The sequence below is a fragment of the Lissotriton vulgaris genome, chromosome 11 (assembly GCF_964263255.1).
Source record: "Lissotriton vulgaris chromosome 11, aLisVul1.2, whole genome shotgun sequence".
Classification (NCBI taxonomy): domain Eukaryota; kingdom Metazoa; phylum Chordata; class Amphibia; order Caudata; family Salamandridae; genus Lissotriton; species Lissotriton vulgaris.
The window spans coordinates 769,636,188-769,656,993 of NC_141699.1; the positions used below are offsets into that span (position 1 = coordinate 769,636,188).

General features: G+C 43.9%; 1 protein-coding gene across 6 annotated transcripts in view; it reads left to right on the forward strand.

The window, feature by feature from the left end:
* Positions 1–8,367: 8,367 nt before the first annotated feature.
* Positions 8,368–20,806, forward strand: part of MFF (mitochondrial fission factor) — a 238,205-nt gene continuing 225,766 nt past the window's right edge. For 2 of the 6 annotated variants that reach the window (XM_086943889.1, XM_086943888.1), the window contains exons 1-2: positions 8,401–8,550; positions 18,692–18,753. The gene's annotated coding sequence lies outside the window, so the exon portion shown is untranslated. Of the gene's footprint in view, positions 8,551–18,691; positions 18,754–20,806 lie in introns of all 6 variants that reach the window. The other 4 variants (XM_086943892.1, XM_086943891.1, XM_086943890.1 and 1 more) reach the window with 4 other exon arrangements.

Genomic DNA, 20,806 nt, shown 5'->3' on the forward strand with positions numbered 1-20,806 from the left:
CCTCCACCTGCCCACCCCACAAACTCCCTCCCCAAGCTGCGAAGGCCTTCCCTCCCCTCCCCCCCTTACCTACTACTGCTGTTGAAAGGCAGCCCTTGCGGCTAAGAACCAAGGGCCCCTCCACCCTTTGTGTGTTTGTGTCTGCTAATAGTATTGATTCATCTTATATCGAGAGGATTACAGATCATCTCCATTTACTTTAGTCTTTTTCTCCTATTGCCGTTAGCTAGATATGACTATTACATCTGTATTTCCATCATACAGGGATAAGTATAAGCCCCCTCTATTTCATTTTCGCTCTTTAACTATTTACTCTTATTGACACTTGTTAAGAATGCCTGTGCTTCCCGTACTTCACTAAAGAAGTTTGTATGCCCTTTCATGATCACTTTAAGTCGGGCAGGTTCTTGCAAATATGCTAGGCCACCCAATTTATTGATTGGATCAATTAATTTGCGCATTTCCCATCTCTTATCCATCGTAGCTTTGCTAAGATCTGAGCGAGCGAAAATAGTAAAGTTATCAATAGTTATAGGAGTGTTGGGTTTAGCTTTTTGCCACACCACTTGTCGTAGCAAAAAGTTGCCAAAATGAATCAGGAACGGACGTGGAAATTTGCTATTCTGGCGTGGAAGTCGATGTGCTCTTTGCACTTGGGAGTCCCAGTCCCAGTCAGAGAGATCCGGAAATGCACGAGGCATCAGTCTCACCAAAAAGGCCCTAGGGTCGGACCCCTCTGCCCCTTCCGGGATTCCATAAAGTTTGAGGTTGGATCTTCTTAGACGATTTTCCAGGTCCTCTACCTTCCCCTGGAGTTCAGTTAGTTCTGTATCATGGCGCTCCACAGTAGCATCGACCCGTTGTGTTCTTTCTTCCACCAAAACTGTACGCTGTTGGAGCTCTATTATCTCCTGTGTAACCCCCTTTAATATGGAGGCTATATTGGTTATTGAGGTTTGCAGTCTTATATTGTCGCTTTTTAACTGCTGATAGTGTGCCTCCGATTCTACCCTCTGGTTTACCAGAAGCTTTAAGATAGTGTCTAATTGGGGGTGGTCAACATTACCCAGCTTGATCTCTTCCGTTGGTTTTGTCTTCATATTTTCAGCGTAGGGCTTATTTAATTCAGAGTCCATATCTGCTGATGTTAGTGGATCAGACGAGGAGGCAATTAATAGGAGATCTTTTCCCCCTGTAGCCTGTTCATTAGCCTGTTCATTAGTGATAAGGTTGGGAATTTGCGTCATCGAATAAGACTCTGTTTCTGGAATTTGCTGTATCTCATTGTCCTTGTCTGTAGGGCTGCCCCCAGAGAGCCTTAGAGTCATATTCTTGACTAACCCCTTAGCCTCAATCCACTTTCTTAACGGGCTTTTATCGACGACCGTTTTTCTTGTATTTAAGGGGATTGCTTCTGTAGTCAGGTTGGACAAAGCTCTACCTCTCTTTTTGTGAATTGTCTTGGCTTTACCTCTGCGTTTCCGTGGAGGTAGCTTATTCAAAGTCTTATCCGTAGATTTATCCAGTTCCTCCTCTGTGTCATAATCACAGTCCTCAGAAGAGAGGTGTTCCTCATTAGGTTCCAAAGTTTGTTCTGTACCGTGATTGCCCACGGGTCCCATGGCAAGGCTGTTAGTTTCTTCCAGTGCACTTTTGCCGTTGTCTATTGAAGCTTCCATCCTTGAAAAGATAGCTGCAGTTTTGGGAACACAGTCTGAGTTAGCGGCGTTTAGTGGTTGGGATCTCTCATTTGCCACCCCATTCGCCGCCTCTACCCCTTATATTGTCTCAGGGCTTTCCAATTCTATTATCTCCTGAGTCTTACTGCCTTCAGTCAGGGTAGGAGTATTAGCTAATTGAACAGGATCATCATCATGGTTATTAACTGATGTTCCATCTTCCCCTGAGGCTGACCCGACTTTAGCACTTTCATTAATGTCTGCGTTCTTTAGCGTCGTTTTTTTGGAACTGTCCCACAATTTAGCAAAGGAGGGCGCAGGATCGTCTTACCTGCCACCTTCCTGTCGCTCCCCTTCAAAGTAGCAATCTTATTGTGGTTGTCCGTCTCTCCTTGGACTGATGCTGTCAGCGTTGTCGCTTCTGCTTCTGCTTCTGCATTCACTGCCAGTTTCTCAGCTCCACCCGGCGTCTTGGCTGCTGAAGTCTCTGTGACCGATGGAGCTGGGGCAGGGACTGACATTGAGACTGCCACCGACGGTGCAGAAACGGGTACAGCGGCCGCCGCTGCAGCTGTAGTTGAAGTCTTGGTGTTTCGCGTAGTACGCGAAGGGTGTTTAGGTGACATGCCTTCCAAAGTTACTGTTGCAAGCCGTGGTTTAGCCAGACCTAACACGTCGATCCCAGAGCGAGCGAGCCGTCCCTCAAGCCAGACCTTCACCGCTCGCCTGATCCTCGTCGAACGCCACAGCATCAGTCAGATATCCGTGAAAATCCGTTACACAGCGCCAGATATCTACCACGGGTGAGTGGATTTAATAAAGCTTTGCAGCTACGATGCTCAGTCGATGCTCAGTCGAGTTAAGATTGATACTTATGCCTTCGCGTACTTCCTTCACCGCTTGGTCTCGCTGAGTAAAGTTTTATCAGAATCGCGGTATATCCCCCATTTCTGTGCGTTTAGGAGGTTTTAGCAGTCTGTTAGCACCGCCGAAACCGCTGCGTGGTGGGAGAGAGCTCCTGGTCCGCCGCAAGCAGAGTCCTCACTCCGCCATCTTGGACTCCGCCCAACTACAAAAGGGTCAAATTCAAGACCGCACGGGATATAGTAAAAATATGGAAGGATATACTTATTCACTGTAAAACCACCATATTTCATTCCCAATTAATCTTATGGGACAATCCTGGACTCCCTAGCATATTTAGCGATGGGGAATCTCGAAGGTGGCAATCGAAAGGAATTGTGGTACTGGAGGATTTATATAATTCCCAAGGCATAATGGATTTTCGCACCTTAAAACAACTATATGGATTGTCCGATACGCGCGAGTTTAAATACATGCAAATATACGACTTCCTTGTGCGGAAGAATAGAATTAAAACCTTGTCGAGTGGGGGTATTTGGGACATTTTAAACTCTAAAAAAGAGAAATCAATAATCAGCTTGGCATACAAATTCTTTATAGGCTTAAGAATTAACGATAACGAAGTATTAGCTAATAAATGGAATTTAAAACTGGGAACTAACATATCAGGAAAACAAATAAGCAAATCTTACACTAATATTCATTATCATGTAAGATCGTCCAGCTTACGACTACAGCAATATAGAACTAAATATATGCTATACTATACCCCAGAAAAATTTTCTAAATGGACCTCAAATAACATCTTGGGAGAGAAAACCAAATGCCCGAAATGTGATGAATACTCGGCAGATCTCGTTCATATGCTGTTTTCATGTCCAAAACTTAGGAAATTCTGGGAAGAAGTGGGGAAAATTCTAGCTGTAAACAATGTTCTCAATTCACCAATAACAGCCCCTATGGTAATATTAGGCCCACATTTGACAAATCAACCACACCTCGTACTGTTATCGATTTTATTTTCCTGTGCCAAACTAACTTTAGCTAGGGCCTGGATCAACCCTAACCCACCCAACGCTCTGGAATGGTGGTGCTTGGTCAATGAAGTCAAAACCATGGAATATACGTTAGCAGAATTTAGGGGTGTCAGATCGCTGCAGAAATATGAGAGAATTTGGGGGAACTTAGAACTGAATTGACATTTACATCTGATATTTATTTTATTTTATTTTTGATTTTTTTGTTTGTTCAGTATTGTTATTTTATAACGTGAAATATGATTATTTTTTGTTGTTCCTGTTTGATTATGCATTTACTTGATGAACTTGATGAACTGAAATAATATTTGAATGCTTTGTAACTGTATACCAGGTGAAAATAAAATAAATCTTTTAAAAAAAAAAAAAAGGGAGGGGCGGGGGTGGAGTGAAGTTGAAAAAAATGAAATCAGAGCCAGCGGTAAGATAAGAGCCATTGTCCTTTCTAAACAAATATTTATCCATGGCACCATGTTAATCAAGGTGGATCGAACAGGATATAAATTGCAGTCCGAACTTATACAGCAGGGTCAAGTATCAATATCGAACTCATTTATTACATCCTCATGGGGAAATTGACTATTCAAACCTGGAATGTTGGCGGTCTGCTATCCAGAGATAAACGCCAACGCCTGGGTGAGATAATTAATCAGAGACTCACCTGCCTTGGGATAAGAGGTCATTGCTCACCATAAGGGGCTATAACCTACTAGTTTGTACTTCACAAACCTTTAAAATCCGGGGAGTTGTCATACTAGCCAAAACCTCTCTTGGTCAAGCGACAAGGAAATTAGCGGACCCACAAGGCAGATGAGCTATCGTCAAGCTTGCTCTTGGCATAACTGTATGTTCAGTATATGGGGCTAATCAAGATGACCCCAATATCTTCGAGAAACTCGAGTTAGAACTTGAAGGCTGGCAGGGGCCTATTATTATGAGTGGGGATCTTAACATCTCGCTTGATCAAACAAGCAATAAACACCCACATCTAAAATATACTGGACGTAAGCCACGAGTTTTTAGGGCGATTGGCAGGCTTATGGATAGCCTGGGCTTGGTTGATATATGGAACACCAAAAATTACCCAGATCCTGGCTATACATATTTTTCCTGTCCTCGTCGCAAGCACTTTCGGATAGACTACATGTTTTCAACATCTGACTTAGCCTTGCAAGCCACTATCATCAAGCTTCCAAAAATCATATCCGATCATAATGCATTAACCCTCACAATTAGTATTTCAACTCCATCAAGAACACACCGGGCTTGGACGTTTGACCGCAAACTCCTTGTCAACAAAGCCTACATTAATCACATTGTTAGATGGGCCCAAGAATTTTTTGATATCAACCGCTATAGTGCCTCTAGGAATGTGGTGTGGGATTGTTTCAAAGCTGCACTAAGAGGCGAGACTATGAGCTTTCAAGCTAGGGCACGGAAACAAATGAATAATGAATATACCCAGAAAGTTCATGAGGTGGCAAGGGCAGAGGAAGATCACATTATACAAATCTCACAAGGAACAGATGGGAAAAATGCCATGTTTAAACTGCTAGTGTTAAAATCTGAGCTTAACTCAGGGCTTAGCCAAAAAGCTGCTGAGACATACAAAGTACACCAGAAGGAACTATACGAAAATGGTGAAAGGGCCAGCAAACACCTAGCGTTGTATACCCGCCAGAAAAATGTATCCAATGCCATTGCCGGAATTCGAGTGAGAGGGCAGACACTCACGCAGACCTCCGATATAATTAATGCATTTCAGCAATATTATCACTATCTGTATCAGGACGACATAACAGCAAACAGGGACGAAACAAACATCTATCTGTACAACCTTCTTAATAACCCTGAATCATTTAGTACTTTATACAGTGCTACCCGTGAGGATCTTGAAAAAGAAATTACCTATGCGGAAGTTCAACTTGCCCTGTCCTCACTTGCGTCCGGAAAAGCGGCAGGCCCAGACAAAATTCCCCTAGATCTATATAAGATTTTGAGCAAGCATATCGGACATCTGATCCTTGATCTGTTTCTTGGGATTCAATGGAGCGGTAACCCTCCAGCTTCATGGAAAGAGACAAATATTGTTTTTCCTAAAAAAGGGAAACCCCCAGACGAACTCACATCCTATCGCCCAATCTCCTTAATCAATTCGGACTCTAAATTATATGCCAAAGTTATGGCCATTCGGCTTGGTGGGGTCATCGAACGTCTGGTCTCCCCGTGGCAGCATGGTTTCATTCCAGGCAAAGGAACTACCGACCACACCCGTAGGGCTATTGCCCTTTTTGATATCATGACTGCGACGGGGGGCCGGATGTCGATGATTCTACTTGATGCCGAAAAGGCCTTTGATCGTGTCTCTTGGACCTTCTTCTGGCCAGTCCTGGAACGAAATAATTTCGGCTCTAAATTTGTTAAATACATTAAAGCTATGTATAGCGTCCCAACGGCAAAATTACAGATCATGGGCTCCGAATCAGGTATGATCAACATATCAAGAGGTACAAGGCAAGGATGCCCATGCTCACCAATTTTATTCGCCCTATACATAAATCCCCTTATCTTAAAACTCCTGGAAAATCAAATAATTTCACCTGTTATAACTGGTCAATATGAAACCAAGGTTTTGGCATATGCCGACGACATTTTTCACACCTGATCCCATAGAATCAATGACAGAAATAAAAAATTTAACAAGTACATATGGACATTACTCGGGATATTCCTTAAATAAAGGGAAGACAATCTTGCTCTGTACAGATAATAAGGTGTGTACAGACTATAGGAGAGCTAATATAGCTACATACCTGGGCGTTAGCATGTGTCCCGATGTTAAACTTATTCCAAAAATTAACTACGAGCCATTATTGAACCATATCAAGAAAGATCTGGACCGTGTAAACAACTTACAACTTTCAATCATTGGCAGGGGTAATTTCCTAAAAATGAATGTCCTCTCAAGAGCACTATACCTCTTTCGAGCTATTCCACTGATTCTTGAAGAGAATATTTTAAAAACTCTTGAATCTTCCATGTCAAAGTTCATGTGGCAGCAGGGCAAAATTAGGTGGTCCCTTAAACTTCTTTCACTCCCTCAAAATAGGGGAGGATTAGCAATCCCAAATATGCTATTCTACTTTTTGGGCCTCATTTCTTCAACAAATGAGTCCGCTCCTATACTCTAACCCCCCTTCAGATGACATCAAAGTCATACTGATTCTGTCAATCTACGAGCGAGCACTAGGGCAGAGAGCTACGGGTCTTTTTTTGAGGCAAGTGGAAACAAACTACTATAAAAAGACTAAATTTAAAACTATCTCCAATGCCTGGCGAATATGGACTAATATGACAAAATATATGCAGATACCAACAATAAATAGATATACCCCTCTTTGGCACTTTAATCTATTTTTGGGTCTTGGGTTTGATGTCATATCAAAAAAATGGGAATCGATAGGAATTAATACTATTGGGGACTTTTTGGCGAAAAACTACGAAACTACCTTTATAGATCTACAGACAAAATATCAATTGTCTAACGCCGACTACATTAAATTTGTCCAAGTATATACCATACTTAAATCTAAAGCACCCTGTCTCTCCACTGGAACAATTGATATCATCGAGGTTATAGCCAGAAAAATAACCAGAATCGGCTCAATCTACGGCTGTCTTATGGCAAAACTCCAAGACGATTTAGAAAAAACGGAAGTTACCTGGGCAGACAAACTCGCAAATCCTGATATTGATATCGATAGAACCCTAGAACTAACGGATTGTCTTCTCTTGTCATCTAGCCTTAAAGCTCAGATGTATAAAACTATCTTCAATCTCTAAGACACTCTGGCAAAGTTATTTGCCTGGGGTCAGAGAGAGAACGATCATTGTCCTAGATGCCTTCTCGGCCCAGCAACACTAATCCACATGTTTAGCGAATGTAGAGAATTAACTCTTGTTAAAAGAATGATATCCGATTTCTGGGAGGAGGTGTTTGGTTACAAAGTTCCCGTCTCTCCTACATTATATGTGCTTGGATACGATAATTCACTTAATTTAAAACCAAACGAGGAAGCACTCTTATTTATCGGTACCGCGGTCTTTAGAATTATATTGGCCGCAAGGTGGAAAGACAATGAGCCTCCAAGCTTTCAAATGTGGCTCGCACGCCTACTTGCGATCTTTAATCTCGAGAATGCTATTTATGCCACTAGAGGACCCAAAGCCGCTAAGCATGGAGAGGCGATATGGCTGCCCCTAATAAAGTGGAAGAATGGGGTTTAAACATATATACATTCTAATTGCTTACTGTTATGGTGTTTCTTTCAATGTATACTTTGTGTTTTCTATTTTTTTTTAATCTGATTATCTGTCAATTTGAAATTGTACTCTGTATTAAGACTGCTTTTCTGTTCTCTTATCTTTTTTTCTGGCTCTGAAAATAAAAAAAAAAATATATATATATATATATATATATATATAAAAAAAAAAAGCAAATGCTTGTTATCTGTATCTTGCCCATTGTCAATGTTTAGTCCTACTTCTATGTCTGGCCTAGTTTTTCCTTCTCAAAATCTAGCAATCTCAGTATGCATTTAAACGAGTGTGCATTAGAACCATAGAAGTGTTACTATTCCCTTCGTCCTCCTTCGAACGCTTATCGTATGGTACCCACCACAATTGAACAATCCATTAAAACGTTGCAGTTTTCTCTATTGTTCTTCTCCCTTTCTGTCACGGACACAACGCAAATCATAACTAGAATAATGAATACTATGACGTGCCTACACGCATGCGCTGCTTTCTAGACAGCGCATGCGCAAGAAAGGCGGAAGTACTTTCACCGCACACCAGAATGTCAGAGTACGGCGTCTCTGTTGGTACAATCTGACCATTGTCATTTAACCTGTATTTGTTTCTCTGTCGTTCTGATCTTCAAGTGCGCTAAGCAACGGCTTCAGCTATAGGTGAGTGCATAGAAAGCGCAATTCAGGACAAAGCGGGTAGCGTACAGCTGCGCAGTACGGCTTGTTGCTCCGAAGCATTAATTGACCGCTGTCTTCCCATAACATGGGCCAGTCCCTTCAGCAGTGCCTAAGCGAGAGGAGACTGCCTAGACCACTCTCCTTAAAAAGCAAACCTTTTTTAGCCCCTAAACAGATGATCATACGGCGAGGGGAACAGCTCTCCGAGAACTCACTCACTCTTGATAGAGAGGCTGCCCGTGTATAATGTAGCCCTCTCAGCCAGCAGGGAGAGGACAGCCCCTTGTCCATTTAGAGTGAGGAGCCGAAGATGTCGGGATCCACAAAATTTAGGGATAATCTTGCAAAACTTAGTCTCTCTCTCACTCCTTAGACCCAGGCGAGTCACTTCCCAGGGCCTTCCGATAATGTTTTATTTAGCGATTTATATTATATTTTCCGTTTCTAGGTGCTGTAAGTAACCGCTTTTACTATTGCACAGTGTAATGCTCCTCAAGATTAAGGACCCCATAGACCGCAGACGCCTCCATAACCCAAAGGGTATGAATTTGCCTACTTAGCCCCTGAAATGAAAGGGTAACTGTAATAAGCGGCCCTCTGTAGCTCCCGTTAAGATCCGCGCCATCTATGCTGGAAATGGAAACGTTTATTCCAGTATCACATAAATTAAGGGTCATAGTGTAACACCAGAAATTGGGTGGAGGAACGGGATCTGACAGTCAAACAATACATTTGTTTTTTTTTTAAAACACCTGCCCCAAAGAAAGTAGCAAGAAGGATAAATATGGCAAATCTGTTCAGGAATGTCCTATTGGTGACACATAGGCTGTTTTTTAAAATGTCTTGGAAGGTTAAGGCGCCTGCTGCAGAGATCGTTGTGTACCCTTCAATTTCCAGAGTGTATTAATGGTAAGAATACTCTGATGCTCAAGGCGCTTGCTGGAGAGATATTTGTACGATCTAGTCACAGGTTTGATAAACCATAAAAGAGCATAAATAGTTACGAATCCTGCTGTAAAGCATAACGTGTAATATGCAGTTCATTTACTTAATATTGAGATAGCTCTAGAGAGTTCCAGTTTTTGTTTCAGACGTGCTGTTATCTGTAGGCCCTAACTTACAGTCCTTGTAATATAGCACAGTGACTTGTAAAACGGTATCAAGGAGCTGCATGCAAACTGCAATAACATGTTTTCCTCAGTCTTGTGTGGTAGAAATAAAGACTAATTTGTTCAGGCAACCTCAATCACTACATTCCGACCCCATACATGTATTAAACTCTGTGTTTCTCCAGACCAAGCACTCTTAACATTTAATGTCTAAAAGAATGAATTGTGTGACTCCTACACCTTGTGACCGTTACTGTCTTATGATACATTTCCTGTGTATTGAAGTACACGCTTATGAGTCATTGATTTAATATCTGTGTGATGTAACACTTTTTGACACCCTACATTGAGGTGAATAGAGCTGTAAAAGAAATTAAATGAAGTACTAAGTACCTCATTTACAAGGAATTAATGCTTCGCGATGCCGCACGTCATTGTGCTGCACTGCATTAATTCAGGAGCACAGGGATGCGTCATATCTACAACGATATGACGGATCCCTTTGCTCTTCCCTGCGCTGGCGCACAATTTGCTGACATGCGTCAAAGCAGGCACCCTTGCACCATTGTGCAAGGGTGCCTGCATTGAGGGGAATAATTGTTTATGTGCAGGAAGGTGTCCCTTCCTGCACATAAACATTCTGAAATGGCGTTTTGAAACTTCTATGTGTGCTGCTTAATGCAGCATACATATCAGTTGAAAAACATCATTTTTTTCACCTTCCTGCCCATAAACAATCACAAGAGGTGATTTCCTCATTCAATGTGCACACACAGAAAGAGGAAATCAAGGAGAAATGAATACATTTCTCCTCGCTGCTCCTTGAGGCGTAGCATTCTAACACATTTCCAGGTTTACAATTTCTCGTAAATCTGGATATGTGACAGAAGCCATGGGCACGCCCCTTTCACGCAAAGTGTTGCATGCAAAGGGGCCATATTCACAAGGATACGAAAAGCCACGCAGGGTGGCTTTATGTGTCCTTGTAAATATGGCGGCAGGAGGTTGTGCCGCGGGTGCATCACAAAAAGTGACACACTGGCGGTGCAAGGAGCTTGTTAATAAGCCCCTATATTTATGTAAGTGCACTGTCAGAAAGACATATTTGACATTATTGCAGTGAAAGCATATCACTAACATAGAGGGGTGAGGAAAGTCAAAGACCTGATTCCAAATCATAGCTTGTCTGTTAAGCTCTTGTGAACAAGCTGAGTGTCTTAGTTTCACTCTATGTTTTGCCATCAAGGTATTTAGATGAATTTGTGTTAGCAAATGACACCAGGGCAAAGTCAGCATAATTCACTCGGACTGGCCCGGATTTAGGACCCGGTCAATAATAGCGGCTTGATAAGGGATCTTTCTGAATCCCCTAACAACCTTATAAACACCTGCCACAATTTGAGAAAAATTCTTTCTTGTAACATTATTTCCCCCAATTTTTGTTGAGAAGTTTACCTTGCAAAGTCATGCCTTGGCAACATTTCCAGTGGCCCTCTCCCACAGGAAACAGTAGCCATTGTAAATGTTCACTTCACCAGGAAGGGTGACTCAATAGTAATGTTACATTGATAGAGATCCCCACTTTTTAATATAGCCTTCAGGAAGAGCTGTGTTATCCATTCTACAAACGATAACTGGAGACAAGCTTGATGTGAACTTCTCATTCGATTTGAATCCGATCAGGTGCAGTCATCCCTTATGCGTACGGATTTCCATTTCTAGTGTTCTGGCTTGTGACTCCCCTGATGTGATGGTGATTCCCCGTTAGTCTGCTTATCGCTTCAAGATTTTTACATATTTTGGGGGACAGCCCTTGCCTCATATACTGGTTCTCTCTGCTCACACACCAGCTGAGACCCCAATGCCTTTCCTTAACGGAGGAGGTTCAATGTCTCTCCATCTGCAAGCTATGTCTCTTAGCCACTGTCAAGTACAGCCTCAGTAACATCATCGTGCTCTGGTTTTCTTTGAGGTCTGTAGTGATGTGCAACAGAACAGGCTTTGGATCCTGAGGCACAGTCATTACACCCTAAAACTCCTCCGAGGCACGAAAGCACCTGTCTCCAGTATAGCTCTATCTTAATGCAGCCCAGTACGCTGTTCAGTAATCCTCCCTCTTGTGTTGTACATGGAAGCAGGTGAGGGAAGCAATTACCTGCTTTTTGCACATTTTGTCTTGTGGGTATGTTCTATGAATGTATTTCAGCTGAGTGAATCGGAACCATGTCAAGATTGCCAAGTGTCATGCTAAGGCTCTCGCCTCCACCCACTCTTTGTCCGTGAGAGACCCAAGGCCCCTTCCCAGGCACAGCAGAGTACGGCAAATGTGACAGGCATGTGGCATATGAATGAGATGGAAACATGCATTACCTTGTGTTCCTTCATAAGTAACAGTGGTTCCAAGGGGTTATTCTCTGGGAGCTCTTCAAGATTCTATATACAGGGTATTAGTGCATATCGTAATTGTAAGTAACAGTAGAGATGGATTTGTTTTTATAATTGCAGAACCTGCATTTCATGGGGGAGGTTGTGCCATTCCTCAAGTTGGGTCTGAAGTCATTGATAGGCAAAGTCATAAGTCTTACATGCAAGACGTAACTCTTACATTCCCTGCTCAATGATTCTTTTAGATAATACTGCATAGGTGTTGTTTTGTAAGAGTTCGTTTGAACTGATCATAGGACCACATTTTCTAGGTCTGATTTGCTTGACCGCACCACAAGTTATTGTCAATCCAGATTCAGACTACAAGTGCCTGAAATATAGAGTAATACTTGATTTAATTTGATATACTTAATTTCAAATGTTTAAGAAGTTCATCCTTTTCCATCACCTCTTTCCTGAATACATTTATCCTTCTTTGGTTCCACAAAATATTGACAAAAGCACTATACATTTTGCTGTATCCCTTGCATTATTCAGGATTGCGTAACAATAGCTTAGTCAGTTTTGTGGGAGATCGTTAAATTGTGTATAACACCTATTTTGTGTTTACTCCTGTTTCAAATGGACTTTACTTCTTGGTGTAAGAATTAAATATCTGTTCCAAATTACATATTAAATATAAATCCATCTGACCAGCTCAAGCTATACTTACTCTCAATAATTCTGAAGTGGATATATTTTCTATTTTTTCAAAGTAGAGTTCTATCTATTTACTTATAAAGTGAAAGAACATCTATTATGCCTTGCCCTACTCTATTAATTGCTGAAAAAGTATATTGCACCTGTCTAAAAAACTGTTAGCTTTTAATTGTATTTAAGGATTGGAAGATTGTCGCACCAGGTGTGCTTCGTTATTCGGCTTCTCCAATACATGTAGTTCTTTTTCAAAGCATTGTCCAACAGTGGTGCTTCAAAATTTGATAAACAATTTCTTACACACCTTTGGAGTATTTTCAACAGTAGGGAGGGTTGAAAGTCTTATTATGTCATTCTCAATAAAAAGAACACCTACTCATAAAATGAAATTAAATGAAAAATTATATTTATATAGCGCATAGACTACCTGGAGTCCTCGCAGCGCTTTAACTGAGTTCCAAGGCGACGTACTGGGTAGGTTAACACGCTTTTCCAAACAAGTGAGTTTTTAAAGCTTTCCTGAATGCCATCCGATTGTTGTTCTCTCTAAGATCAAGAGGAAGGGAATTCCATGTTCTCGCAGCAATGTGCGAAAATGAGCGCCCGGCCCAACGGGCTTTATTTATATTGGTTGCGGTAGCTAAATGCAGTGAGCTGGAGCGAAGGGCTCTATAGGGAAGGTGGGGCATGATTAGAGGATACATAATGGCAGGGCCTGTTTGATGAAAGGATTTATGAAAAATGCACATAGCCTTAAATTGTACCCTTGCAGCCACAGGGAGCCAATGCAGCTTCTTTGAAGCCTTTTTGGCCGACTTCCAGCGTGGAATATTAAATAGTAGTCGAGCCGCGCAGTTTTGAGTGACCTGGAGTCTATTGATCACTGCCACCGGGGCTCCTAGATATAGGGCATTACTGTAATCCAGGCGGGAGAGTATCAAGGCCTGAACCATGATTCTCCTCGCCTGGAACGGAAGCAAAGGGAGCACCTTCCGGAGCATTCTCATTAGCCCGACACAGATGGATGCAGTTCTAGTGGCCTGGACACAGAAGTCTAGCGATTTGTCAAGCCAGACTCCAAGGCTCTTTATCTGGGGTTTGGGGGGGGGGAGGAGAACCTAGACATGTGGGCCAGATGGAAGCCACAGTGGTCGGTGCCGGGTTGCCCAATAACATGATCTCTGTCTTCTCCCCGTTTAGTCTGAGACAGGAGGATTCCATCCATTTGGCTACTGCCTCTAAACAGGGGCCCAGTGTACTAGACGACCCCTCAGTGTGGTCCAATGAGACCACCAACTGAGTGTCGTCCGCGTAGGTGACAATACGCACACCAAAGGGATGGACTATCTCTGCCAAGGGCCTCATGTAGGCATTAAAAAGTGTGGGGCTAAGGGCAGAGCCCTGGGGAACCCCACAACTGAGTGGTTGCTTGGTGGAGACTACCTCACCCTCAAACACCTGGAAGAAGCGCTCTTCCAGGAACGAAGTCAGCCATGCCAGGGCCGCGCCCGACACGCCCATGCCCTTCAAACGATGTAATAGAGTGGCATGGTTAACCGTGCCGAACGCGGCGCTGAGATCTAATAATATGATGGCTGCTTTCCCTCCCCGGTCCAGCACAGATCTTGTTTCTTCCATCACTGCCAGCAAAGCTGTTTCAGTTCCGTGTTGAGGGCGAAATCCCGTCTGGGAGACACATAGCAGATTGTTAGATTCTAAATAATCTACTAAGATATTATTGATGTGCTTTTCTAGCAGCTTACTCATCCAGGGAAGTAAGGAAATGGGACGGAAGTTGGCTAGGTTATTTTGATCTAAGGTAGGTTGTTTTAAAAGGGCTTTGACCACTTCACATTTCCACGAGATTGGGACAGTGCTCGAGATGATAGAGGAGTTAAGGACATCAAGGATGACCGGGCGAATGGCATCGATAACCTTGGTGAGAACCTGCGGAGGTGCTGAATCATTAGGAGATCCCGAGGTGACTTTAGGGATTATTCTATCTAAAGAGATGGAGTCTAGGAGAGGGAATTCATCCAGCATACAAGGAACTAAGATGTCAGGACTTATTCCGATGGCAGTCTCTGAGTCACTTCTACCTGTGACGAAAGAGGAGTAAATGGTCTGGATCTTCTGGGAGAAAAAGATGGCCAAATTGTTGCATCGAGCTAAAGCACCGTCAGATGACAAATGCTCAGGGGAAGGGGAGATCAATGATTTGGCAATTTTAAAAATCTCTTTGGGGGAGTTTGCAGCTAGGTTGATTTTAGATTCATAAAATTTGGCTTGTGCTGACTTAATTTCTTTTTTATATAGCCTAATTGCGGCTCTGTACTCTGCTTTCTTAGGCTGTGAATGATCCTGCCTCCAGAAATCAGCAACTTTCTTCATTTGTGCACCATTTAGGGGAAATAGCATTTTCATGAAGCCAAAAGTGTGAAAAGCAGTCCAGAATTAGAGAACAGACCCTCCAAAATCACATTCACAAAGCAAGGAATGCTGGATTTCTTTTTGTCTCCAGCAGTTTCTCCAAATATTTTTTAATTGACAGTGTAATCACATGAAAAACATAGCACAAGAGTTTTGGCAGAATAGACACTTTAAAGGTATTTTGAAGTGAGAACAACAAGCATCGTTTCATTTAACATCTTCGTATATTACTTCAACTTTGGATTTAAGTTGCAGTCATTATCAAACACACACCGTTAACAAATCTATAAATGTTAAATATTTTTGTGGCCAATTTAATATATCCTGCGGTAAATATGAGCTTTGTCGAAGTCCTGCCATCACTCGTGACATAAAGGGAGTGCCTTGGTCGGTGAGGACCTCCTTCGGGAAGCCCACCCGTGAGAAGAGTTCCAGGAACTTCTCAGCAATGTTCTTGGATGTGGGGGATTTCAAGGGAAAGGCTTCGGGGAATCTGGTGGCATAATCCACAATAACTAAGGCATATTGGTTTCCCCTCCATGTCTTAGGGAGGGGGCCGATGAGGTCCATTGCCACCCTCTCAAACGGGGTCCCAATGATTGGCAACGGTTGTAAAGGTACTGCCGGTGGTCTATGTACGTTTTTGCGTTGACATACGTCACAGGTCTGGCAGTGGGTCTTGATGTCCTGATAGACCCCCGGCCAATAGAAGTTCCTTAGAATATTCTGGGTGGTTTTTTCGCTACCTGTGTGTCCTGCGAGGAGGTGGGTGTGGGCATAGAACGTTACTTGGTCCCTGAAGCATACCGGGACAAGGAGTTGCTTGGGTTCGTCTTGCTTCCCCTGTCTGTAGAGGAGTTCGTCTTGTATCAGAAAACGTGGGTACCTGGGGCTTGGGTTATCCTGGTCGACATGGGCCTGTTCCCATGCGTTGAACAATGTGGAGTCATTGGCTTGGGCGAACTGGAAACTACGGTCACCCTCCCAGGGATCAGGGGCTGTGAGCACTTTCTTTGGGCCTGCACTCCCGGTTTTAAGGGTTTCGGAAAAGAGGTCCAGGAAGTGGGGATTATCGGTCCCGATAATGAGCTCTTCGGGGAGGTTATCCAATATTCCTACCTTCACCACTATGTGCCGCCCCCTTCCAACTCCAAAGGGACGTAAGCGACCTGGTAGCTCTTTATGTCCCCGTGAACACATTTAATATAAACTAGGGCCTCTGGCATTACCTGGGGGATACACACAAACCGTCCCTGATTCACCGATTGTTTGCACCCTGAGTCCAGCAGAGCCTTGACCTTCCTCCCGTTCACCTGGACACTCACGTGATACGCCTCTCCAAGCTCTTCTGAGAACATAACGGCTCGTGGTAGATACCCGACCTCCATGGGTTCTTCCTGATTTCTCTTCCGTGGGCAAAATCTAGCAATGTGGCCCCAGGTGTCACAGTCAAAGCATTGAGGGTCTCTGAAAGGAGCAACATCGTGGTTCGATGGTCTGGGTCCAGGAAGACCGGGAGGGGGTCGTGGTTTGCGTTCTATCCGAACAGGGGCTCTGGCGTTTCTCTCGGGCTCCATAGGGTGTAGTCTAGGTTGTGCCCGTGAAAATGTAGAGGCCATTTCCATTGCTTGCGCAGTGGTCAGGTTGGAGTGCTGCCTTAACCACCGCTGGGTCCTGAAAGGCAGCGCCTCGAGGTACTGTTCCAGGTAGATCTTGTCCATTATAGCCTCCTTCGTGCTCTGTGAGGGTGTTAGCCACTTGTCGGCCGCCGATTTCAGGCGGAAGAACAAGGTCTTCGGGTTCTCTCCGGGGGTCCCTCTCTCCTTGCGGACGCGGTACGCTTCTGCGTCCAAACCTAAATGATCCAGGATAATGTTTTTTATCTGTCCATACGGGGTATGCCCGTTGCCATTGGCCACCTGGTAGGCAGCCTGGGCTTCCCCGGTTAGCAGTGGGGCGAGAAAGAATGGCCATTTCTCTAAGGGCCAGCCACAGGCAAGAGCAACCCTCTCGAAATTGACGAGGAAGGCGTCTGGATCTTCCCCCGCGATATACTTCTGTAAGGATATACCGGAAGGCGTGGGTAGGTGCTGTCTCACTTCGCGTACTGGGTTGCCTGCCTGATCGATTGTTATCGGTTGCAGCTCTCCCAGCCGTTTCACAACGGTGTCTCTGAAGTTATCCCGGTCTGCTTGAGCGGTGGCTATATGTAGTTCCACCGCCCACCCCAACTGCTCCTGCCCCTTGACCAGTCTTTGTAGTAGCTCCTCCATCTTAGTGTCCCAGATGGTTACCGTGCTGCCCGCATTCTCCACCACTTGTGGCGCCTCGGGTTCGCCCTTGCTGACTGGTGTTGGTGTGTGCGAGGTCACATTCCCCTCGAATAGACTTACGGACACCGGTATTTTGGGTAACGCAGGTTTTATTGACTTAAAGGTCCTTTTTCGGTGTATGGTTTTCCTGTAGTATGGCAGGGGGCTCTCCGAATCCTCAGAAAGTCTTTGCTGGCGTTTCTCTGTCGCTTTCCGCCGCTCGTCCCGGTGTCTTCTGGGACTGGTGGTCCGTGCCTCTTCCTCCACGGTGTCGTGGCGTCTCGTCCGTGCAGGGAAGAAAGACAATGGCGTTTTAGATATCTGTCCTGCCCAACAGCACAGGGGAGGGAGTGAGGGAACACACGTGCTCAAGTAGTCGACTAGGGTCCACAGTGCTGGGGTAGTGAGGGAGGGGTAGTGCACGGGATGCGAACTAGGAGCCTTTATGGGGGTTTAACCCACTTAAAACCCGCCCAGCCCGAAAGCCTTGATCGTACCTCTGGTAGCCACACTTCCCTTGAAGTGTGGCTGGGCGAAGCGCCTTCCGGTTGGCCTCCTGGCTTGTTGGTTTCTGCTCCTCTGGACCTTCCAAGTTCAGCGCTCCTCTCTCCGTCCTCGTCTCTGACCGTCACCTCCGTCCTCCTATGTTCTCTCTCCTCCGGTCTCCTCTCCGCCTCCGTCCTCCGATGTTCTCTCTCCTCCGGTCTCTTCTCCGCCTCCTGACTCTGCTCCGCTCCGTCTTCGCCTCCTCTCCTCAGCTCCCGCCTCTCCTCCGCCTTCGTTCCCAAACTCCGCTCTCCTCCGCCCTCTTCCTCCTCTCCACCTCGCCTTCCGTCTCTCTCGCCTCCGGGTGTAAAACACACCTGTGTGCATTCCTGGGCGGCCTTTACCTGTGACGAGGGGGTGTGCCCTGTGACGTTGTCCCGTTCCAACTCCGCCCAATTAAAGAAGCAGGGCTCGCCACTCTCTTCCGGTTCTGTGTCGTCCAGGACATCGGTGTCTCTCCAGGCCCCTGTGTGCTGGTTAAAGAGAGGTGAGACAGGTAAAGCCTGGCGGACCCGAGCCCTCCCCGTTACACCTGGATTATACAAAAACATTATGTTTAAACTGTAACAGTATGAAGTTTAATTATCCAGGAAACATCAATATTTATTTCTCGTTATAATTAGTTTTTTTTGTCTGTCTTTTCAGGAAGAGAAGAAATTCTTGGACATTGATTTCAATGCAGCATTCTCTAGTTGTGATTCCCAACGGTAAGCTTGATTGTGTTTTCAAGAGAACACAAATCTCTGTATATAATCTTTTGTATTTGACCACTTACACCCATATTCTCCGACATGGATCGACTGTTCCTCATTATGTCTGGGAACTAAAATCTTTAAATTTGTTTTGAATTGGAGAATCAACCAAAGGGTACAGGGATTACCTCCTGTCATTCACCCTCTAGCATTTCTTTGTGGTAATTTTCTTAGATAATTACATTAAAATGATAAATTAGATATTTTAAGATTCAAAGCACTAACATCTTATTGCTTCCCCAATTATTTCAAAGTGCCGTATTCCTCTGTAAACTAAAGATTTTTAATGTGGCACTTTTGAAATTTTGAGTTTCAGCACTGTGGATCAACTGTCTAAAATCAACATGTTCAGCTGTAAATGCAGGCTGTAACCTAGAGTTTGTTCCCTTCTATATTCTGAGCATGGTATTCTGAAACAGAAACACTGCAAACTGCTGTTTCCTCGTTCGCCCTGCCTTATCCCCTCCTCAACATCATGCTGCAGTGTGATCACCTCCCTCAGCTTCTTGTCTGGCTCAGTCCAGCACAGAGGAGGTTACTCACATAGACTAATGCCTCGGGACAAGCCCCAAGCCCGGCAACCAAAGCAAAATATTTTGGAATCATCTTTAACACTTGAGTGATATTTGTTACCAGATAACATGTGGATGTAAATACAGAAACCCAAGTATCCTTGTTGAGAATACTCTGCCTTTTTCGGCAATCTGTCTCTCATTGAATAGGTAGAACATCAGGGCCAGATGTACGAAGATTTTTTGTTGTTGCAAAAGGCCTGATACGCAGAATCAGGCCGCTTGCGAATGCAAAAAAACGTTTTTACATGTACCAAACCAATTTTGTGATCGCAAAATGGGTTAGCAAGTCAGTATTAGGAAAGGGCTTGTTTCATTTAAGGCTGCATTAAAATAAAACAAAAAGTCATACTTTATTTAAAAGCAAACACAAACATGGTGGTCTGCTGTCCCCCAGCAGGCCACCATCCATGTGTTTTTAGTAATTCCCAGTGGGTCGCAAATTGCGACCTACCTCATAAATATTAATGTGGTAGGCCATTTGTGAACCACTGGGAATCGCAAACAGTGTAAAACACACTGTCGTACATTGCTGTTTGCGATTCCTATTAGTGAATCACAAAAATTCGAAATTAGGGAATCTCATACGGAAGTCTATGTACACCTGGCCCATAGTCCTTTCAAGGTTGGATTACTGCAGTATCATCAGTGCTGGGCTCCACAAAGTACGCATCCAAGGAATTACAGAGAACTCAAAATCAGACAGCCCGAGTGTGCTGAACCTCCAAGAGTGCAATCCCATCTCTTCTTCAAGGAGTGCTTTTATTGATTTACACAAAAGCAAACAATCAAGTTTTAGGTATTATTTGTCGTGCACAAGGCACTACATAAAACAGACCCACATTGTAGAATCTGGTCACATGTTTTGCCGTAGGAGGAACTAGAGGCCTTTTAAATGCTTCACACCTATACCTAGGAAAGATCAGATGATGAAAACACAGAACAAGATTGATTAAAGGCCTCAGCTTTTGCATGAAATGATTCTTTTTTTTGTGCAAACTATCCCTGAGCAGAGTGTCTTGGCTCTCCACTGGGTTGCCATTAGTCCAAAGAAGAGCGAAACATTAAGTTGAATGCACCAAATATTTGCAGAGGATGAAAGCTCTGAAAAGATTCTACAATGGAAATGTTGTAAGGTTATTTGTAACCGAAATATAGTTCTCTTTCCTGTGGAGTGGTAAAGGAAGAGAAATCCCCATTTTCGCTTCTAAAAATGAGAATAATCTACAGCTAGGTCTACGTCTCTGGAAAGGTGCAATTTTAAGAAGATTTTCGGTATAACGAAGTTCTCAAGGGCAGTTGTACTGTTTCATTTCTCTTGCAAAAACAGAAGACCCCAGTTGGGAAAGGAATGGCGGACTATGCTTTGAATGTGATACTAGAAGGAAAGGGTAGCCAGTGTAGTGTGCTCATGTGTAAATAGATGTGGGTGTATT